Consider the following 20585-nt stretch of genomic DNA (forward strand, 5'->3'; position numbering starts at 1 on the left):
ACGTGAAGACAGGCAGGGAGGAAAAGAGGAAAAAGGAGGAAAAGAGGAAAAGATGAAGCGAGTCTAACCTTTATTTGCTCTTCGGAAAGAACAGTTTTTACTTCCCTTTTCCTCCCATGACTCAAGACTTAGGGAGAGAGAGAGAGAGAGAGAGAGAGAGAGAGAGAGAGAGAGAGAGAGAGAGAGAGAGAGAGAGAGTGACAGCTATAGACAGACAGACAGACAGACTGAGAGAGACAAGAGACAGGAGAGAGGCGTTGAGTTGAGAGACAGAAAATGTATAAAATATCTACTCTCTCTCTCTCTCTCTCTCTCTCTCTCTCTCTCTCTCTCTCTCTCTCTCTCTCTCTCTCTCTCTCTCTCTCTCTCTCTCTCTCTCTCTCTCTCTCTCTCTCTCTCTCTCTCTCTCTCTCTCTCTCTCCTTGAATAATTCACGTTTGCTGGATATTCCTTTGAAGGTTTTTAGACCCAGTGTGGAGGAGAGGCCACTGGAGGCACGGCGGAGTGGAGGAAGGAGAGAAAGAGGAGAGAAGGAGAGGAGGAGGAAAGTATGAAAAGAAGACTTGGGGTGAGAAGGAAGGAAGGGAGGGATGAAAGGAGTGGAAGAAAATGATTTATGAAGAAAAAAGGGAAAGGTAGGAAAGGAAGTGAAGGGAGGAATGAGAGAAAGAGGGTTGGAGGAAACGAGGGAGAGAGGAAATGTCACGAAGAAAATGAGGTATAAGAGAAAATGAAAATAAAGAAAGGTAGGGAAAGAGAGGAGAAGCCATGGAGGAAAGGAAAGAGGGAAGGAAGGAGTTAGAGCAGGAAGAAAGGAGGGAGGTAATAAGTAGCAAGGGAGCGGAAGAGAGAAAGAGTGGGAAGGGTGAAAGAAGAGGAGGAGAGAGGAGGGAGGAGGCAAAAGGAAGGTGTGTGGAAGCTGGTGAAGGGCGGAAAAGGATAGAAAACATGTGGTATGAAAAGTTATGAAAAGGGAGGCGGAGGAAAGAATGGAGAAGGAGGAGGAGGAGGAGGAGGAAGAGGGTGCGGAGGAGGAACTGGTAAGTGAGAGAGAGAGAGAGAGAGAGAGAGAGAGAGAGAGAGAGAGAGAGAGAGAGAGAGAGAGAGAGAGAGAGAGAGAGAGAGAGAGAGAGAGAGAGAGAGAGAGAGAGAGAGAGAGAGAGAGAGAGAGAGAGAGAGAGAGAGAGAGAGAGAGAGAGAGAAGACGCAAGGGGGAGTTGTGATGTTCTGAGGTAGAAGGAAAAGTAGATAAATAAGTAGGAAAAAAAGAGATGGAAAAAGCAGGAGGTGGGGAGCAGTAGAAGAGACGATGGAGAAATGGAGATAAAACAAGATGGCAGGAAGGGAGGAAAGGAGGAGTAGATAGATAGGTAAACAAAGGAGGAATGTATGTAAAGGAATGAATAGAAGGAGGAGGAGGAGGAGGAGGAGGAGGAGGAAGGGAGAGGGTGAGAAGGCAATCAGTTGGAGAGCAAGAGGAAGGAGAGACGAGAGATAAGAGGAAGGAAAAAGAGGCTGCAGATTGGAGGATGAGTATCAGAGAGAGAGAGAGAGAGAGAGAGAGAGAGAGAGAGAGAGAGAGAGAGAGAGAGAGAGAGAGAGAGAGAGAGAGAGAGAGAGAGAGAGAGAGAGAGAGAGAGAGAGAGAGAGATTAACTTTCACGTTTTTTCCCTCCTCTTATGTTTTCTCTTTTCATAACAATTATTTCCTACTGTTCATTCTTACTCTTTTCTTCTCCTTCCTTGACTCTTTCATCCTTTCTATTTTTTTTGTCTTTTTCTCCTCACCTTCCATTCCAGATCCATATTTTTCTCTGATTTCTCTTTTCCTCCTCCTCCTCCTCCTCCTCCTCCTCCTCTTACTACTACTACTACTACTACTACTACTACTACTACTACTACTACTTCTCTTCCTCCTCTCTCTTCCTTCTCTCTCCTCTTCATCTCTCCTCACACCCTTCAGCCTTTCCTTTCATCTCTCGCCCTCCTCCTCCTCTCCTCCATTCATCAGTGCTGGGACCCATCCTCTTTATCATATATATCAATGACCTAGAATCAGGACTGAAATCCACAATATCGATATTTGCTGATGACACCAAGGTGGGTGGAGAGGCCCTCACAAAGACCGACTGCGAAATCATTCACAAAAACCTCAATCACATTATCGAATGGTCGGAAAAATGGCAAATGTCTTTTAATGTTGACAAATGCAAAGTCATGCACATTGGGTCCCAAAATAGTAACCTCACATACATCATGAATGGGAAACCTCTGCAGGCGATGCAGGAGGAAAAGGATCTTAGAGTCACTATCAGCATTGAAAACACGCGAATCACTGTAAAAAAGCATACAACAAAGCCAACACTATGCCCGGGTTCATAGCGAGGAGCTTCGAGTGCAAAACACCAGACGTGATGCTATCCTTGTATAATTCCATGGTAAGACCGCACCTCGAGTATGCAGTACAGTTCTGGTCTCCTAATTACAGAAAGGACATTGCTTTACTGGAAAGGATTCAACGACGCGCCACAAAGATGATTCCAACCTTAAGGGCTCAACCGTACGAGGAACGACTCAAGCGACTCGATCTCTTTACATTGGAGAAAAGGCGCCTATGAGGGGATATGATTCAAGTCTTCTAGTATCTGCAAAAAGTTCAATAACGTCGATTACTCCAAATTCTTGGAACTGCAAACCAACTCAGAAACTAGAAATAACGGCTTACCCATTCAGTCGAGTCGATGTAACACAGACATCGGAAGGAGTTTCTTTTCAAACCGAGTCAACCGCCACTGGAACAATCTTCCCTCAGAAGTAGTAAATGCGAATACCATCAACTCCTACATATATAGAATTGACCGTCATTTCCCTGCGTCGGGAGTAAACTGAATAGCGAGGTGCTTTCATCCGCTCCTCAATATCGAGGTGCTTTCATCTGCTCCTCAATATCGAGGTGCTTTCATCTGCTCCTCAATATCGAGGTGCTTTCATCCGCTCCTCAATATCGAGGTGCTTTCATCTGGTCCTCAATATCGAGGTGCTTTCATCTGCTCCTCAATATCGAGGTGCTTTCATCTGCTCATCAAGCCCCATGTGGCGGTCGAGCAGATTAAATCACCCAAGCGGGGGACCTCGTAATGAGCCAATAGGCTTTATGTTGCCTGCATTTCCATGTTTTCACGTTTCCATGTTTCCATGTATCCTCCATCGCCTTCTCTTCCAGTTCCATATTTCTTTTATTTTCTGTTCTTCATTTTTTTTTTCTCTCCGGTTTCTTTACTTTCTTCCCTTTCCCTGCTTGCGTTCTTCTTCCTTTTCTTTTTTTTGATCCCTCTCCTTTCATTTTTTCTTTAGTTTTCTATTCTCGCACCTGCTCTTCCTATTTCTTTTTTTTTTTCACCCCAGTTCTCTATATCATTTTCTTATCCTCTTGTTGATCTTCTTGTTCCTCTTGTTCTTCTTCTTCCTCCTCCTCCTCATATTGTCTCCCTTTTCTCTCCTTCATCCCTTTCTCTTTCTTTCTTCTACATCATCATTTCTCTTCTTCCACTCCTCACATTATCTTTCTCTCTCCTTACTTACACTTTCTTGCTTCCACCTCTCCTTCCTTCCTTCCCTCCCTCCTTCCTTCCTTCCTTCCTTTCTTCCTTCCCTCCCTCCCTCCTTCCTTCCTCTCTCTCTCTCTCTCTCTCTCTCTCTCTCTCTCTCTCTCTCTCTCTCTCTCTCTCTCTCTCTCTCTCTCTCTCTCTCTCTCTCTCTCTCTCTCTCTCTCTCTAATAAAACACCTCTCACTCTCTCTCTCTCTCTCTCTCTCTCTCAATCATCATCACCATCAGCCTGTAACGTTCCCCTGCAGAAGTCCTCGGCCTCACATAAACGTTTCCATCGTTCTTGTCTTGTGCCGCTAATTCACATCCTCCACTACACGTCCCTCATTCTTCTCTGTATCACCACGCCATCTGTTGAAAGCCCTTCTCTTCAGTGTTTTTATAAGCATTAATTTCTCTGTCACTCTTTTAATCAATCTGAAGTCTTCTCTCATACATGTCTTGATAATTGCATTTTTTAAGTGGCTTTATTATATCATCTAATTATATATTTTCTCTCATCCATTCGCAGTCCCTTTATGGTCTGATACAGTGACTCCTGAAAATAATCTCTCCATTCCTCTCTGGGCACCTCGCAGTTTCCATTCCAAAAGCCGTGAAAGTCTGTACTCTGTGTCTCAGGCCCATAGGTCGTGACAAGAACAACACACTGCTGATTATGTTTTGCTTCAAGCACATTGGTATGAAACCTCTCGATATATTACCTTGTTTTAAAAACTCCAGTTTTATGTGCATATTGATTTCCTGTTCGAATAAAGGGAGTCATCGCGAGTGGCCCAAGGCTGTCCTAAAGACCATCACAAATGAACTCCGGGAGGCAGCATGAGCCAAGCTAGTCATCCTCTTCCAGTGTTTTTGTGTTTAAATCCTTTTCTGGATGTTCTGTGATGCTTTGGATGGACCCCCCCCCCCCCCCCATGATGATGATGGTGTTCAGGCATAAAAGTGAATGATGTCCTTTTCTTATAATATTTGATTTTTAATTTATTTTAAAATTTTATATAATCATATTGTTATTTATTTATTTAACTTAATTTACTTTAATGAAATTTTTCTTTTGCTTGATGTTTTGCTTTTCTTTTCATTCTTTTCTGCTTTTATCCAATTTTCTTGGTGCTCTTTTAATATCATCCTTTTTTGATGTTCCTTGGTCTGGATGAGCCTCTTTCACCCCAGAAAAGACTCACCCATGATTTTGGATGTTAGTCAGGGCCGAAAGGTGGATGATTTGTCTATATATTTCCTTTTATCGATGTTGTGATCCTGTGTTTTCATTTTTTGGTGGTCTTTTTTTGTATCTTCCTTCTTTTTTTATTCTCTTTCTTTATGATTACTTTTCTGGTATTGTTTCTATTTTATCCTCTTTTTGTTGGTGTTCTCTTGTATCGCGTTTTCTTGGTGCTGTGTGCGGGTACTCCTGAGTCTCCTTCACCCCAGAAAAGACTCACTCGTCCCAGCATACAACACCAAACGCCTTCTTCTTTTATTCTGTTTCTATATCATTCTTATTTCTGGTGTTGTTTCTGTTCTATCCTCTTTTCTCGGTGTTCTTTTTTATCGCCTGTTCTTGGTGCTGTGTGCTGGTAGGGCAAGTCTCCTTCACCCCAGAAAAGACCCACCCATACCAACACACAACACCACACGCCTTAATGCTAAATTTTTTTTTTTTTTTTTTTTTTTGGCTTTTTGTCGTTTTGTGATTTTTTGTTCATTTTTGTAGTTGATGAGATGACACGATAGTTTCCTTTTATCGATGTTGTGGTTCTATATTATCATTTTTGGTGGTCTTTGTCTATATCTCCCTTCTTTTATTCTCTTTCTGTATGATTCCTTTTCTGGTATTGTTTCTGTTCTATCCTTTTTCTCTGTGTTTTCTTGTATCGCCTTTTCTTGGTGCTGTGTGCTGGTGTGGGCAAGTCTCCTTCACCCCAGAAAAGACTAACTCATACCATCACACAACACCACACGCCTTGATGCTAGATTTTTGTCTTATCTGATTGTTTCTGTTGTTTTTGTTGAGATGACACGATTGCCTTCAGTACTTTCCTTCCACAACGTATAACGAACGTGTCATTACTTGGGTCGTCTGGTTATTGAGATGGTCAGTACTGTCTTGCTGGCGCCGCCCCAGGACCCTCGGGGTCTCCAGCACCGCCATGAACGCCCCGGGGGAGCCGAGGCGCTCTGCCGGGACTCCTGGGCCCTGCGACGCTCGCCAGGAAGACCTTGGGCCTCCTGACGCTCCCCAGCCCCACCGAGGCGAGGAGGGTTGGAGCAAGACTTGCCTCTTAAAACCACCAGACGGGAATATTAAGTTAATCGAAAATATCGTGAAGGCGCCGATCACGGAGTCTGTCGGATCCGGGATGGCAGAACGAAGGGCCGAAGGAGCGTGACGGATCATCCTGAGAAGTGACCTTGGAATGGTTTCCGGGGCAGAATCCGTTTGTCTCTCTCCTTGCTTCCCTTTTTGCTTGTTTTGCATTCTCTCTCTCTCTCTCTCTCTCTCTCTCTCTCTCTCTCTCTCTCTCTCTCTCTCTCTCTCTCTCTCTCTCTCTCTCTCTCTCTCTCTCTCTCTCTCTCTCTCTCTCTCTCTCTCTCTCTCTCTCTCTCTCTCTCTCTCTCTCTCTCTCTCTCTCTCTTAAACAATATAGTAGTAGTAGTAGTAGTAGTAGTAGTAGTAGTAGTAGAAATAGTAGTTAGACGAAATCTGAGTATTGTTTCGTGTCTGTCAGGTCTTGATATGCCTTAACTGCGCATAACCACGGCCCGGAGGACATAGAATCATAAGACGGCCAATGACGGAGCCTAAGAGTAATTACTTGGCTCATAAGTTGGTTGCGGGAAGGGAGGGGTGAGTTATCATTAGGCTGAAAGAGTGTCTGGGATGAAGGCAGGAAGAACTGGAAAGAGGAGAGGAAGGTTGAAAAGGGATTGAAGAAGGAAGGAGGAAGAACAAACAGTAGAAAACGGAGGAATTTAGGAGGAGAGAAGGACATTAAGAAACGAGAATAGGAAAGAATAATGGAGATGAACGGGAGGTAGAAAATGTGAGAGGGAAGGGCCGACTTGATCGGCTAGATTTCGATCGCCGATAGAGTCGGTCTGTCTGCACCCCGCTACGGGCCTCCTTTGGCAAAGGGCCGTGCTCCATTCTATAGGGAGGGAGCAATCTTTGGAGGAGGAGGAGGAGGAGGACGCTCCCTCGCTTGGTTTCTACAGTGTGCCACACAACGTCTTGTCCCCTTCAGGACCCCTTCTACATCATACCGAAGGAGAGGGAGGGAAGCAAACCCTCCAAAAAGAGCAAGAAGACCAAAGTTTCTCCACCAGCCCCCCTTTCCTTTTCTTCCTTTTCTGTATCAGCTGTGCAACATACTGGAGGGTCATTATGTGCAGTCTCTCAAAGGCCACTAACTGTCACTAGCTGAGGATTCTTCACAGCGTCACTGTCGATAAAGTCAATGAGACTCATGGTGTTGGCTGCAGGGGTAGATTGGTTAGTGTACAGGCAGGTAGACTCATGGTGTTGGCTGCAGGGGTAGATTGGTTAGTGTACAGGCAGGTAGACTCATGGTGTTGGCGTTGCTGCTGCAGGGGTAGATTGGTTAGTGTACAGGCAGGCAGACTCATGGTGTTGGCGTTGCTGCTGCAGGGGTAGATTGGTTAGTGTACAGGCAGGTAGACTCATGGTGTTGGCGTTGCTGCTGCAGGGGTAGATTGGTTAGTGTACAGGCAGGCAGACTCATGGTGTTGGCGTTGCTGCTGCAGGGGTAGATTGGTTAGTGTACAGGCAGGTAGACTCATGGTGTTGGCGTTGCTGCTGCAGGGGTAGATTGGTTAGTGTACAGGCAGGTAGACTCATGGTGTTGGCGTTGCTGCTGCAGGGGTAGATTGGTTAGTGTACAGGCAGGCAGACCCACTCCTCATTCACATCCCTGTGGGGACACCTAGCAGGTGGTCACGATTAATTCCAGTACATCGTTGCGAAGTCGAACTGTAAACGAGAGCCAGTCGAGCAGCAGTCGAGCAGCATTCTTTACCCATTGCAATAATCGTGCGTACGTCGCAGGTGCTCACGATGTGCTCACGATGAATCCCTGCAGGAATTTGCGATAATTGCAGTAAGCTGCGATACCCACTCGTTCTTTCCTCGCTTCGCCTGCAATGATAGGAAAGGTCTACGACTAAGCGAGCGAAGATTGAGCACACGTCGTAATGGATCGCAAGATCTTTCTTGTCGCAACAAATCGCACTTCTCGGGTGGCGACCGAGCTGAGACTCCAACATTTTCGGTATCGCAGTTAGTTGCAGAGGAAAAATCGCAGATGTGTGATCCCAGCATTAGATTCCACTCTGTCCAAGAGAGCTGTGTGAGTGGAGCCCTCCTACACGTGAGGTGCATAGGTCATATATATATATATATATATATATATATATATATATATATATATATATATATATATATATATATATATATATATATATATATATATATATATATATATATATATATATATATATATATATATATATATATATATATATATATATATATATATATATATATATATATATATATATATATATATATATATATATATATATATATATATATATATATATATATATATATATATATATATATATATATATATATATATATATATATATATATATATATATACATAACCGCTCCAGCTACATAATTATATATTCATCTCTCTCTCCATTTCTATCGTCTAACTTCCCCTTCCTCTTCCTCATCTTTTCGTTCCATCCTTACCCATAAGAAGCAGTAACAGGAAAGAGGTAAAGTTAGAGATCCTTTTCTCTCCTCTCTTCTCACCTCGGCTTTCTCGCCTCATCATCATCATCTCGCCTCCCTTTCACCCACCTTCTCGTCTCCTCACCTGCCCCTCGTCTCCCTCCAATCCTTACACAGGAAGAGCAGGAACAAGAGAGGAATAAGGTAACTCTTTCCTTGTCTCTCTTCTCACCTTCTTGTCTCCTTTTCATCTCCTCACCTCTACCACACGTTCTTCCCCTCATCTCCTCTTAACCTTCATCCAAGAAAAGCAGGAAGAGTCAGGAATAGGTGACCTCAGACCTCCCTTTCTCCCCTGTCTTCTCACTTTCTTTCCTCTCTTCTCACTTTCCTCTTTTCGCCTTCTCTCTTCACGTGTCCTTCATCTCCTTTTCCCAACTCTCACACAGTATAACCAGGAACAGAAGGAGTAGGTTAACTCTGAACTCCTTTAATCTCTTCTCACTCATTTCCTCTACTCTTTTCACCTTCCTCCCTCTTCTCTTCTCACCTTATCTCCTCACCTGTCCCTCATCTCGTAACCCTCGCCCATGAAAACCATTAACAAGGAAGGAATAGACGAATTCTGAGCTCCTTTTCTCTTCCCTCTTATCACCTTCTTCCCCCTCATCTCTGCTCACCGTATCTCTTCTATTTCCACCTTGCCTCTTTACCTGCCCCTTATCTTCTCTGTCCAACCCTCACACAGGAACGCCAGGGAGAGGAAGGAATAGATGAACTCAGAGCTCCTTTTCTCTCCTCTCTGCTTACTTATTCTTTCTCCTCACCTCCTGCTCCTCATCTTCTCCTCACCTCCTCTTTCTCCTCTTTCACCCAAGAACAGGAATACGTATAGATGAACTCAGAGCTCCTTTTGTCTCCTCACCTTAAACATTAATATCCACTTCACCTCATATCCTCACCTCCTGCTCCTTACCTTCTCCTCACCACCTTTTCCCTTCTTCTCCTCATCTCCTTTTCCCCTCTTTCACTCACGAACAGAAAGGAATAGGTGAACTCCAACCTCCTTTTCTCTCCTCACTCCTCACATTCATCTCCTGTTTACCGCCTCATCTCCTTCCTCACCCAAGACCATTATGACCAATATTTTGACGAATATTTTTGAACTGACTAAATTAGTTTTTCTCGCTTAACATGTCGGAGATCTCATGTACTACCAGGTAATGAAGCTTATTTTTGTAAACTTAAACAAACAGCGTCCCATTAAGATATTTAAATGCCCCGCGCTGTTCCGTCACAGCCTGACTCGCGCGCCAACACTCATGGTATGACTCAGAGATGCTTGGAGGGTGCCACCAAGAACCCTAATGAATCTCTTCATTCAAAAGTTTGGATCTAGTGCCTGAAAGTCAAGTTTACGGCCTCTCGAGGGTTCTGTTCCTGGTACAACATCCAGCACTTGACTGTAACTTTGGATATACAGAAGGAAGTATCATAATGCTTCTCCTCAGGACTGAAACAAGATTACAAGAATCTCTGCAGTGGCTGGATAAGGAAAGAGCCAGGCAGGCAACACCTAAGGCAAAGAAAAAGCGAAAAGAGAAGATGGATGAGGAAGTTGGCGCCTTATGACACCCTCACCTTGGAGTGATAATAGTTTTTAGATGCCTTCTCCTTCTCCAGTAGTGAACAAGGTATAAACAATCATATGTGAATGTTTCATGCCAGTCAAATAAATACAAATAGCAAGACACACAGGAAATGGAAAAAAAAATCTTTAGGAGCCAAAATCTCGAAAATTTGTTTTTTACACTTCAAAAATTTCAGAAGATCTACAAAATATCTGACAGTCTATTGTAAGGTATCAATAGAAACTACAAACAAATGGCAATTTTTCACATTTTTTAACTTTTAAAAATGCAAAATGAAAACGGAAGAAAAAGTGGAGAAAATTATTTGTGAAAAAGAAGTGCATTTTTTTCGAAAACAACACAAAAAAATCTAAGATTTTCAAAATGAGGAAGTAGATATACACAGTTAAATGTTTTTTTTTTTTTTCAAAGCAATTTACTAAAAATTAAGTTTGAATAAAAAAATAAAAATGTTTTGTTTCAGTCTCCCATACACATTCACCCAAATTTCAAAAAATTCACAAAATGTCGCACATTTACATCAACAAACAACATACTCTTTCAAAGCCATAGGACGTACCGTAGGCCCAGGAGGTACCCCCCAGGCTCCCCCCTTAAAGGCTAGGTAAAATCTGATCTTCCTTCCTCTCCTCCTCTCACCTTCTTGTCCCCGAGCTGCCTGACGCCGCAGGTGAGGTTGGCTGGGATGATGCCCACAGGTGTGGTGACCTCGACGGACGTGGGCAGGAAGTAAGGACAGGTGGGACACAGCTGATCCGCCTCCAGGGTTCTGTGGGCGGCACCTGCGGAGGGAGAGGGGGGGAGAGGGTTAGTTTGGTGTGGGAGGCAGCGGTGTGATGGAGGGGGAGGAGGAGGGGGAAGAGGAGGAGGAAGGGGGGTAGTGGTGTTAGTTTGGTGTGGGTGGCAGCGGTGTGATGGAGGGGGAAGAGGAGGAGGAAGAGGGGTAGTGGTGTTAGTTTGGTGTGGGAGGCAGCGGTGTGATGGAGGGGAGGGGGAAGTAGAGGGGGGGCTAGGAAGTGGGGTACTGGAAGTGGGGGACTGGAAGTGGGGTGGGGGGTCATGGGGGTTACGGAAGAGGGGTATCTTGACCCCCCCCCACATATATTTTACCTTTTCCCCCCCCCTACCCCTACCCCCACCCCTTACACCCCCCCCAAAAAAAAAAAAAAATTCACTATTTCACATGCCCTAGCCCCCCCCCCCTCCCCCCCCCGCTCGGGCTAGCGTACGGAAGCGGGGGGGTGACGGGAGTGGGGGTAAGACGGTCAGAGGGCCGTCAGCGGGGGTGACGGAAGTGGGGGGCATGCACAAAGTGAGGGTAATTGCTATTGTTGTTGTTGTTGTTGTTGTTCTTGTTGTATACACACACACACACACACACACACACACACACACACACACACACACACACACACACACAAACACACACACACACACATATTCTGTGCTATATAAGCATCATACTTTAATAATTACCATCATTAATAGAGTTTCCGCTATGACTGAGACATATTCAGAGAACCTTCTCGATATTTTCCAATATCCTGCGCGCATAATAGTTGCAGGATATAGCAACTCTGGAAAATCGGAACTTGTACAGCAGCTTATTCTGAAGTATCATGAAAAGTTCAAAAAAATTGTCATATGTGGCTTAACGTCTCATCCTCTTCAAAGAAATAAAGAAATAGGACCTAAAGTTATAGCGTCGTCTGAAATAATTGATCCAATTGCCAACGAGGATACGTTTGATCAGAGAGGGACATTGTATGTACTTGACGATATTTTCATTGATGCTGTAAGGAACAAAATTGTGGTTGATGCTTTTACTCGCGGACGGCACAACAATATTTCATGCATATTTATCACTCAAAATCTATATATGGGTGGAAAGCATGCAAGGAATATTAGCGTGTACTGTTCTCATTTTATCTTGTTAAGACAGCGCGATTTATCTCAAATTCACACTCTGGGCAGACAAATATTCGGAAAAGAGAAGGCAAACCAGTTTGTAGATATATATAAATATGCTGTATATTCACGTCCTTATGGATATCTTCTTGTTGATTTGGGTATAAATACTCCTGAGTCCCTACAGTTTCGCTCCAACATTGTTGGAGAACCCCAGGTGAACGCGTATTCCAATGGTGAACTCCAGGAAGAAGGAACTTACACGCACTATACTCCCAACATAACGAACCCTATGGTTTAAGCTCTCAGGCGAAATTATGGAGAAAGCAAAAGTATAAATCCGGCAATAACACGTGATGACGTATTCAACTTTTGAGAAGCAATAAACATATACATTGCATAAGCTACAGACTAAAAATTTCCCCGGCAAAAGATAATAGCCTCAAAACCCAAAGTAATCATGGCTGCCGATTTAGCAGACGTGAGACATATAAGAAAGGAAAATAATAACATAGGCTACTTGTTAGTATGCATAGACGTGTTTTCTAGGTATATGCAAGTTGTCCCGTGTCGGAATAAAGACGCAAATACTATGCTCGTGGCCTTTAAACAAGTGGTGGAAAATAAAGATTCTGAAGGCTTACGAAGATTAAACACCGACTTGGGCACAGAATTCTGGAATCGAAAAGTAAGAAACTATTTATGTTCCCGGGGGGTTAAGCTATACGTACAGTGTGTACTCAAGTGAGATCAAAGCAGCCTTGGCAGAGCGGGCCATTCGTACACTTAAAGCACGCATCTACAAGTTCATCACGTCTCAAAATTCTTCAAGATATATTGATCAGCTGCAAAACATGGTCAGTGCCTACAACCGCTCGCCCCATTCTGGACTGAAGAACAAACAAACTCCCATTGATATTCATAACTTAAAAAACCCATCTGCAATCAAACGGCAATTCCACGCAATGTATAAAAACCCGAAGCAACCAGCGTCTTCCATCAGTTCTCGACTGGCAGTTGGGGAAATAGTTCGCCTTGTTGGAAGTGCTCGTTCCTCTGTATTCCATAAAGGATACACGCAGCAAAATACTCACGAGCTCTTTCGCATAAAATCAATTAAACACAAGAATCGCCCAAGAACTTATCTCTTAGAAGATTTGTCTGGAGAACCAATACAGGGGATATTCTACGCGCCAGAGCTCGTCTTAAGCGCTCTGCCTGAGACATACGATATTAAAATACTGCGTTCACGAAAAAATAAAGGAAAAAAGCAGTATTTTGTATCGTGGTTGGGATACCCTGCTTCATTCAACAGCTGGATTGACGCTAATGATATTATAGAAAATGTGTAAAAAGACACCACTCCTCAGTGCACACAAAAACTTTGTCTTACTTTTGAAGAAATTAAAAGTAAAAGATAGAAACCGTGCTATTAAGCAAGCAGCTCGAGAACAATTGAACTGTATATCTGAAATATTTTCCAATTTGTTAAAGAAGCACCTCACCCTCAATAGCAAAGTTATCAAGAAATTACGCAACTATCGGGAAGACATACGTGCCATAGCTAGAAAGAAAACTCCTCTCCATAAGAAAAGACTTATATTGACATCGAGACGGGGCGGTAATATATTAGCTGCTATATTACCTATTGCCGCTTCCTTGATCGGAAAATTATTTGGATAATGCGCACGTATTATCTTGTTCCTGAGTCTACCGCTGAGCGTGTTTTAACGGGTATTAAGCCTAAATGCGCCAACTCCACGAGTCCGGGGGTCAACGGTCAATCGTGTTTCAACCCGCAGTCGACCCATCCCGATCATATGCCGGTCTCTGAACATGTGCCAGCAAGCAGCAGCGGTCCTGTCGTGTCGTCCCATGAGTGATAAATATGCATGAAATATTGTTGTGCCGTCCGCGAGTAAAAGCATCAACCACAATTTTGTTCCTTACAGCATCAATGAAAATATCGTCAAGTACATACAATGTCCCTCTCTGATCAAACGTATCCTCGTTGGCAATTGGATCAATTATTTCAGACGACACTATAACTTTAGGTCCTATTTCTTTATTTCTTTGAAGAGGATGAGACGTTAAGCCACATATGACAATTTTTTTGAACTTTTCATGATACTTCAGAATAAGCTGCTGTACAAGTTCCGATTTTCCAGAGTTGCTATATCCTGCAGCTATTATGCACGCAGGATATTGGAAAATATCGAGAAGGTTCTCTGAATATGTCTCAGTCATAGCGGAAACTCTATTAATGATGGTAATTATTAAAGTATGATGCTTATATAGCACAGAATATGTGTGTGTGTGTGTGTTTGTGTGTGTGTGTGTGTGTGTGTGTTTGTGTGTGTGTGTGTGTATACAACAAGAACAACAACAACAACAACAACAATAGCAATTACCCTCACTTTGTGCATGCCCCCCACTTCCGTCACCCCCGCTGACGGCCCTCTGACCGTCTTACCCCCACTCCCGTCACCCCCCCGCTTCCGTACGCTAGACCGATAGGGGGGGGGAGGGGGGGGGGTTAGGGCATGTGAAATAGTGAATTTTTTATTTTTTATTATTTTTTTTTGGGGGGGGTGTAAGGGGCGGGGGTAGGGGTAGGGGGGGGGTGAAAAGGTAAAATATATGTGGGGGGGGGGTCTAGATACCCTCTTCCGTAACCCTGCTGACCCCCAAACCCCCACTTCCAGTCCCCCCACTTCCAATTACCCCCACTTCCGTAGCCCCCCCGCTGACCCCCCCAACCCCCACTTCCAGTCCCCCCCACTTCCAATTACCCCCACTTCCGTACATTTGTTACTACTTCCCCCTCCTCCTCCCCCTCCATCACACCGCTGCCTCCCACACCAAACTAACACCACTACCCCCCTTCCTCCTCCTATTCCCCCTCCTCCTCCCCCTCCATCACACCGCTGCCTCCCACACCAAACTAACACCACTACCCCCCTTCCTCCTCCTCTTCCCCCTCCTCCTCCCCCTCCATCACACCGCTCCCTCCCACACCAAACTAACCCCCTCCCCCCCTCTCCCTCCCCAGGTGCCGCCCACAGAACCCTGGAGGCGGATCAGCTGTGTCCCACCTCTCCTTACTTCCTGCCCACGTCCGTCGAGGTCACCATACCTGTGGGCATCCCGGCCAACCTCACCTGCGGCGTCAGGCAGCTCGGGGACAAGAAGGTGAGAGGAGGAGAGGAAGGGAGATCAGATTTTACCTAGCCCTTAAGGGGGAGCCTGGGGGGTAGCTCCTGGGCCTACGGTACGTCCTATGGCTTTGAAATAGTATGTTGTTTGTTGGTGTAAATGTATGACATTTTGTGAATTTCGTGAAATTTGGGTGAATGTGTAGGGGAGACTGAAACAAAACATTTTTATTTTTTTATTCAAACTTAATTTTTGGTTAATTGCTTTGAAAAAAAGAACATATAAACTGTGTATATCTACTTTCTCATTTTGAAAATCTTAGATTTTTTTTGTGTTGTTTTCGAAAAAAATACACTTCTTTTTCACTAATAATTTTCTTCACTTTTTCTCCCGTTTTCATTTTACATTTTTAAAAGTTTAAAAAAATGAGAAAAATTGCCATTTGTTTGTAGTTTCTATTGATACCTTACAATAGACTGTCAGATATTTTGGAGATTTTCTAAAATTTTTGAAGTGTAAAAAACTAATTTTCGAGAGTTTGGCTCCTAAAGATTTTTTTCCATTTCCTGTGTGTCTTGCTATTTGTATTTATTTGACTGGCATGAAACATTCACATATGATTGTTTATACCTTGTTCACTACTGGAGAAGGAGAAGGCATCTAAAAACTATTATCACTCCAAGGTGAGGGTGTCATAAGGCGCCAACTTCCTCATCCATCTTCTCTTTTCGCTTTTTCTTTGCCTTAGGTGTTGCATGCCGTGCTCTTTCCTTATCCAGCCACTGCAGAGATTCTTGTAATCTTGCTTGAGTCCTGAGGAGAGGCATAATGATACTTCCTTCTGTATATCCAAAGTTTCAATCAAGTGCTGTATGTTGTACCAGGAACAGGACCCTCGACAGGCCGTAAAACTTGACTTTCTGGCACTTGATCCAAACTTTTGAATGAAGAGATTCATTAGGGTTCTTGGTAGCACCCTCCATGCATCTCTGAGTCATACCATGTGTGTTGGCGCGCGAGTCAGGCTATGACGCAACAGCGCGGGGCAGTTAAATCTCTTAAAGGGACGCTGTTATTTAATTCTACAAAAATAAGCTTCATCACTTGGTAGTACATGAGATCTCCGACATGTTAAGCGAGAAAAACTAATTTAGTCAGTTCAAAAATATTCGTCAAAATATTGGTCATAATGGTCTTGGGTGAGGAAAGAGATGAGGCGGTAAACAGGAGATGAATGTGAGGAGTGAGGAGAGAAAAGGAGGTTGGAGTTCACCTATTCCTTTCTGTTCGTGAGTGAAATAGGGGAAAAGGAGATGAGGAGAAGAAGGGAAAAGGTGGTGAGGAGAAGGTAAGGAGCAGGAGGTGAGGATATGAGGTGAAGTGGATATTAATGTTTAAGGTGAGGAGACAAAAGGAGCTCTGAGTTCATCTATACGTATTCCTGTTCTTGGGTGAAAGAGGAGAAAGAGGAGGTGAGGAGAAGATGAGGAGCAGGAGGTGAGGAGAAAGAATAAGTAAGCAGAGAGGAGAGAAAAGGAGCTCTGAGTTCATCTATTCCTTCCTCTCCCTGGCGTTCCTGTGTGAGGGTTGGACAGAGAAGATAAGGGGCAGGTAACGTGATAGTGGTGGTGGTGGTGGTGGTACGTGATAGTGGTGGTGGTGGTGGTGGTGATGGTGGTACGTGATAGCGGTGGTGGTGGTGATGGTGGTACGTGATAGTGGTGGTGGTGGTGGTACGTGATCGTGGTGGTGGTGGTGGTGGTACGTGATCGTGGTGGTGGTGGTGGTGGTGGTACGTGATCGTGGTGGTGGTGGTGGTGGTACGTGATAGTGGTGGTGGTGGTGGGGGTGATGGTGGTACGTGATAGCGGTGGTGGTGGTGATGGTGGTACGTGATAGTGGTGGTGGTGGTGGTGATGGTGGTGGTACGTGATCGTGGTGGTGGTGGTGGTGGTGGTACGTGATCGTGATCGTGGCGGTGGTGGTGGTGGTGGTGGTGGTGGTACGTGATCGTGGTGGTGGTGGTGGTGGTGGTACGTGATCGTGGTGGTGGTGGTGGTGGTGGTGGTACGTGATCGTGGTGGTGGTGGTGGTGGTACGTGATCGTGGTGGTGGTGGTGGTGGTGGTACGTGATCGTGGTGGTGGTGGTGGTGGTGGTGGTACGTGATCGTGGTGGTGGTGGTGGTGGTGGTGGTACGTGATCGTGGTGGTGGTGGTGGTGGTGGTACGTGATCGTGGTGGTGGTGGTGGTGGTGGTGATGGTGGTACGTGATCGTGGTGGTGGTGGTACGTGATAGTGGTGGTGGTGGTGGTGTTGGTGGTACGTGATCGTGGTGGTGGTGGTGGTGGTACGTGATCGTGGTGGTGGTGGTGGTGATACGTGATGGTGGTGGTGGTGGTACGTGATCGTGGTGGTAGTGGTACGTGATCGTGGTGGTGGTGGCACGTGATCGTGGTGGTGGTGGTACGTGATCGTGGTGGTGGTGGTACGTGATCGTGGTGGTGGTGGTACGTGATCGTGGTGGTGGTGGTACTTGTTCGTGGTGGTGGTGGTGGTGGTACGTGATCGTGGTGGTTGTGTTGGTGGTACGTGATAGTGGTGGTGGTGGTGGTGGTGGTTCGTGAGTGGTGGTGGTGGTGGTGGTGATGGTGGTACGTGATAGTGGTGGTGGTGGCTGTGGTGGCTGTCCTGGTTATGGTGGTTTTCATAAACAGAGAGAGAGAGAGAGAGAGAGAGTATAAACACTCTCTCTCTCTCTCTCTCTCTCTCTTAAACAACTCCTCCACCCACCACCATCACCACCACCACCACCACTACAGCACCACCACCACCGCCACAGCACCACCACCACCACCATCACCACCACCAACACCACCATTACCACCTACCACTTACCTCCACTTTGAAGTTGCCGGCTGGAGCACAGAGTTGGCTGGACTGGGCTCCCAAAGATGGCGGCCGAGGTACTTCCGGTTGCCGCACCCGAATGTCTGACTCGCGCGCTCTAGGTATATAACTCTGTGGTTTACCCACGCTGCTCCCTCCACAAATGTTCAGTTACACCCAACTTCCTCTGCCTCCCTCCCGTCTATCGTTTCAGTCTCTATTTACCTCCATCCCTCCCTTCCGTGTTTCAAAAACTCGCTGCATTCGTCTGTTCCTTCCGTTTAATCTCTTTGAATATCTTCCTCTCTCTCTATCGTTATCTCTGTCTGGGTTTGAGTTTATAGTAGTGGACAGCTTCCTTTTCTTCTTGACGGTTGCTTTGCTCGTCCTTCCAGTTTATTGTGTTTCCTCTTATCCTTTAGGTGTGTAATTGCATCCATCAGTTTTTATGGTTGGCAGAAAATTATGGACCATTAATGGTTTATGTACAATACTACGTTTGTTATGTTAGAGTTAGTATCATTTAAGATTCTTCTGTATGCCAACCGAACTGTGTGGTCAGTAAACTAACTATCCAGCCCTATCTCTACTTCTCTGCCTTCTGTGTTTCGTCTCTCTGCCTACTTTCAATATTCTCCCTCTCTGTTCACCTATCTTTCTAATTATCTGCTTCCTCTCTTTTGTCTTACGAATTTCTCTACCTCTCTTCCACCTCCATCCTTCCTCTCTTCCCTCTTTTCTTTCTCCCTTTCTCTGCCCTCCAACAAATATCCCTCGCTTTCTCCCTCCACCTCTCCCTACTTCTCTCTCCTGTGTTCCTTTCACCTACCTATACATCTTCCTTTCCCTCCACCTGCCTGCCTTAAGTCCCTCTCTCCCTCCCTCTCTTCCTCCCTCCCTCCCTCCCTATCTCCCTTTTCCCTCCGTGCCTCTAATCCCACTCTCTTTTTCCATTTTCCACTCGATAAACCTAGCGGGGGTGTCTTTGGTATTTATGGCCGTCCACTTAACCATTTGTTGTTTTTGTTTTTCAATGTGTTTTTTTCTTTGATGAATGTTCGTAATGTTTTTTGTGAGTGAATGAGTTGAAGGCTGCTCTCTGATTTCCCATTGGTGTCTAACTAAACTATTTCAATTTGTTTTATATTCTTTTACTTTTGATTTTTCTTGTTTTTTTTTTATTCTTTCACTAACTGTTCCTTGCTAATAACTTCCGTTTGTTTATTCTATAAGATGAGTTTTTCTTTTTTCTTTTTCGATTCTTTTTTTTTTCTTTTTGTCTTCCACTAAACTGTTTTCATTAATATTCTCACTTGTTTTCTTTTCAATAATAGTTCTCTTATTTTTTTCTGAATTAAAGTCACTGCTGGATTCTGTTTCATCACTTTTTGTATCACTGTTATATTTTCTTTTTTTCTCTGGTATATACATTTTTTTTTAATGTTTAGTGTTTGGTTGATGCAGGTTGAGTTATTTGTTGATTTTTTTTAGCTTCTCATTTTTTCTTTGCTGTGCTGTTCCATCAGGTGTCCGGTGAATGCAATTTGAATTCTCTAGTTTTTTCTTCTTCATTTTAACGTTGTCATTGTTTTCCTTCTCGAGCAATTAACTATTTTTTCCTTTAAGTTATTTGAGGTTTTTTTTTTATTTCCTTTAGTTCTTTTTGTTTTAACCTTTATTTTTTTACCTGTTGCCACGCCATTGCTCTGACATTTTTTTTCTTTACTTGCAATTCATTTTCTTTTTTTCTTATATTTTAGGGGGGAGTGGAGGAGGAAGGTGAAGATTTGCATGTGTTTCATATTCTTTGTATTTTATTTTCCTGTGATCTTTGCCTTTTTCCTTTTTCATCTATAAGTATCATGATATTTACTTCTCTGTTTGCTATTTATTATATTCTTTATTTTTAGAGCAAAGGTGTGCAAGTGTCTCTCATTTTTTAGTGCTCTTTCTCTTGTTGCTTTGGCTTTTTTTTTCTCCGAAGTGCTGTATATTTTTTTTCTTTCTGTGCAGTTTCTTTCTTATTTTCTCTTTCTTTTCTCCGCCCTGAGCCTCGCGAGTCAAGGTTGTAGTTTAGCGAAGCCTGAAACGTTTCCTGCCGTACACGACCCCGATGGCACAGAGAGAGAGAGAGAGAGAGAGAGAGAGAGAGAGAGAGAGAGAGAGAGAGAGAGAGAGAGAGAGAGAGAGAAGTACAGATAGATAGACAGATACAGACAGACAAACAGAAACAAACAAAGACAAATGCAGATAAGTACACAAATAGACAGGCAGACAGACAGACAGACAGGCAGATAGACACGCTGACAGATATGCAGAAAAAATCGGGAGAATCATAAACAAGGTTCATATAGACAGACAAACAAATTCAGACAGATAAACTGGACGACTGACCGACGGATTGCTTGACTAAGAGACTAACGAAGCAACGAACAGACACGAAAATGTTTTAAAACGAAGCAGAAAAAATGACACGAATTGAAAAATACCTGAAAGGAAAGAGATGAGCGCTGGATGACTACCAAAGTAACACACACACACACACACACACACACACACACACACACACACACACACACACACACACACACACACACACACACACA

This window comes from Eriocheir sinensis, unplaced genomic scaffold (assembly GCF_024679095.1).
Source record: "Eriocheir sinensis breed Jianghai 21 unplaced genomic scaffold, ASM2467909v1 Scaffold315, whole genome shotgun sequence".
Classification (NCBI taxonomy): Eukaryota; Metazoa; Arthropoda; class Malacostraca; order Decapoda; family Varunidae; genus Eriocheir; species Eriocheir sinensis.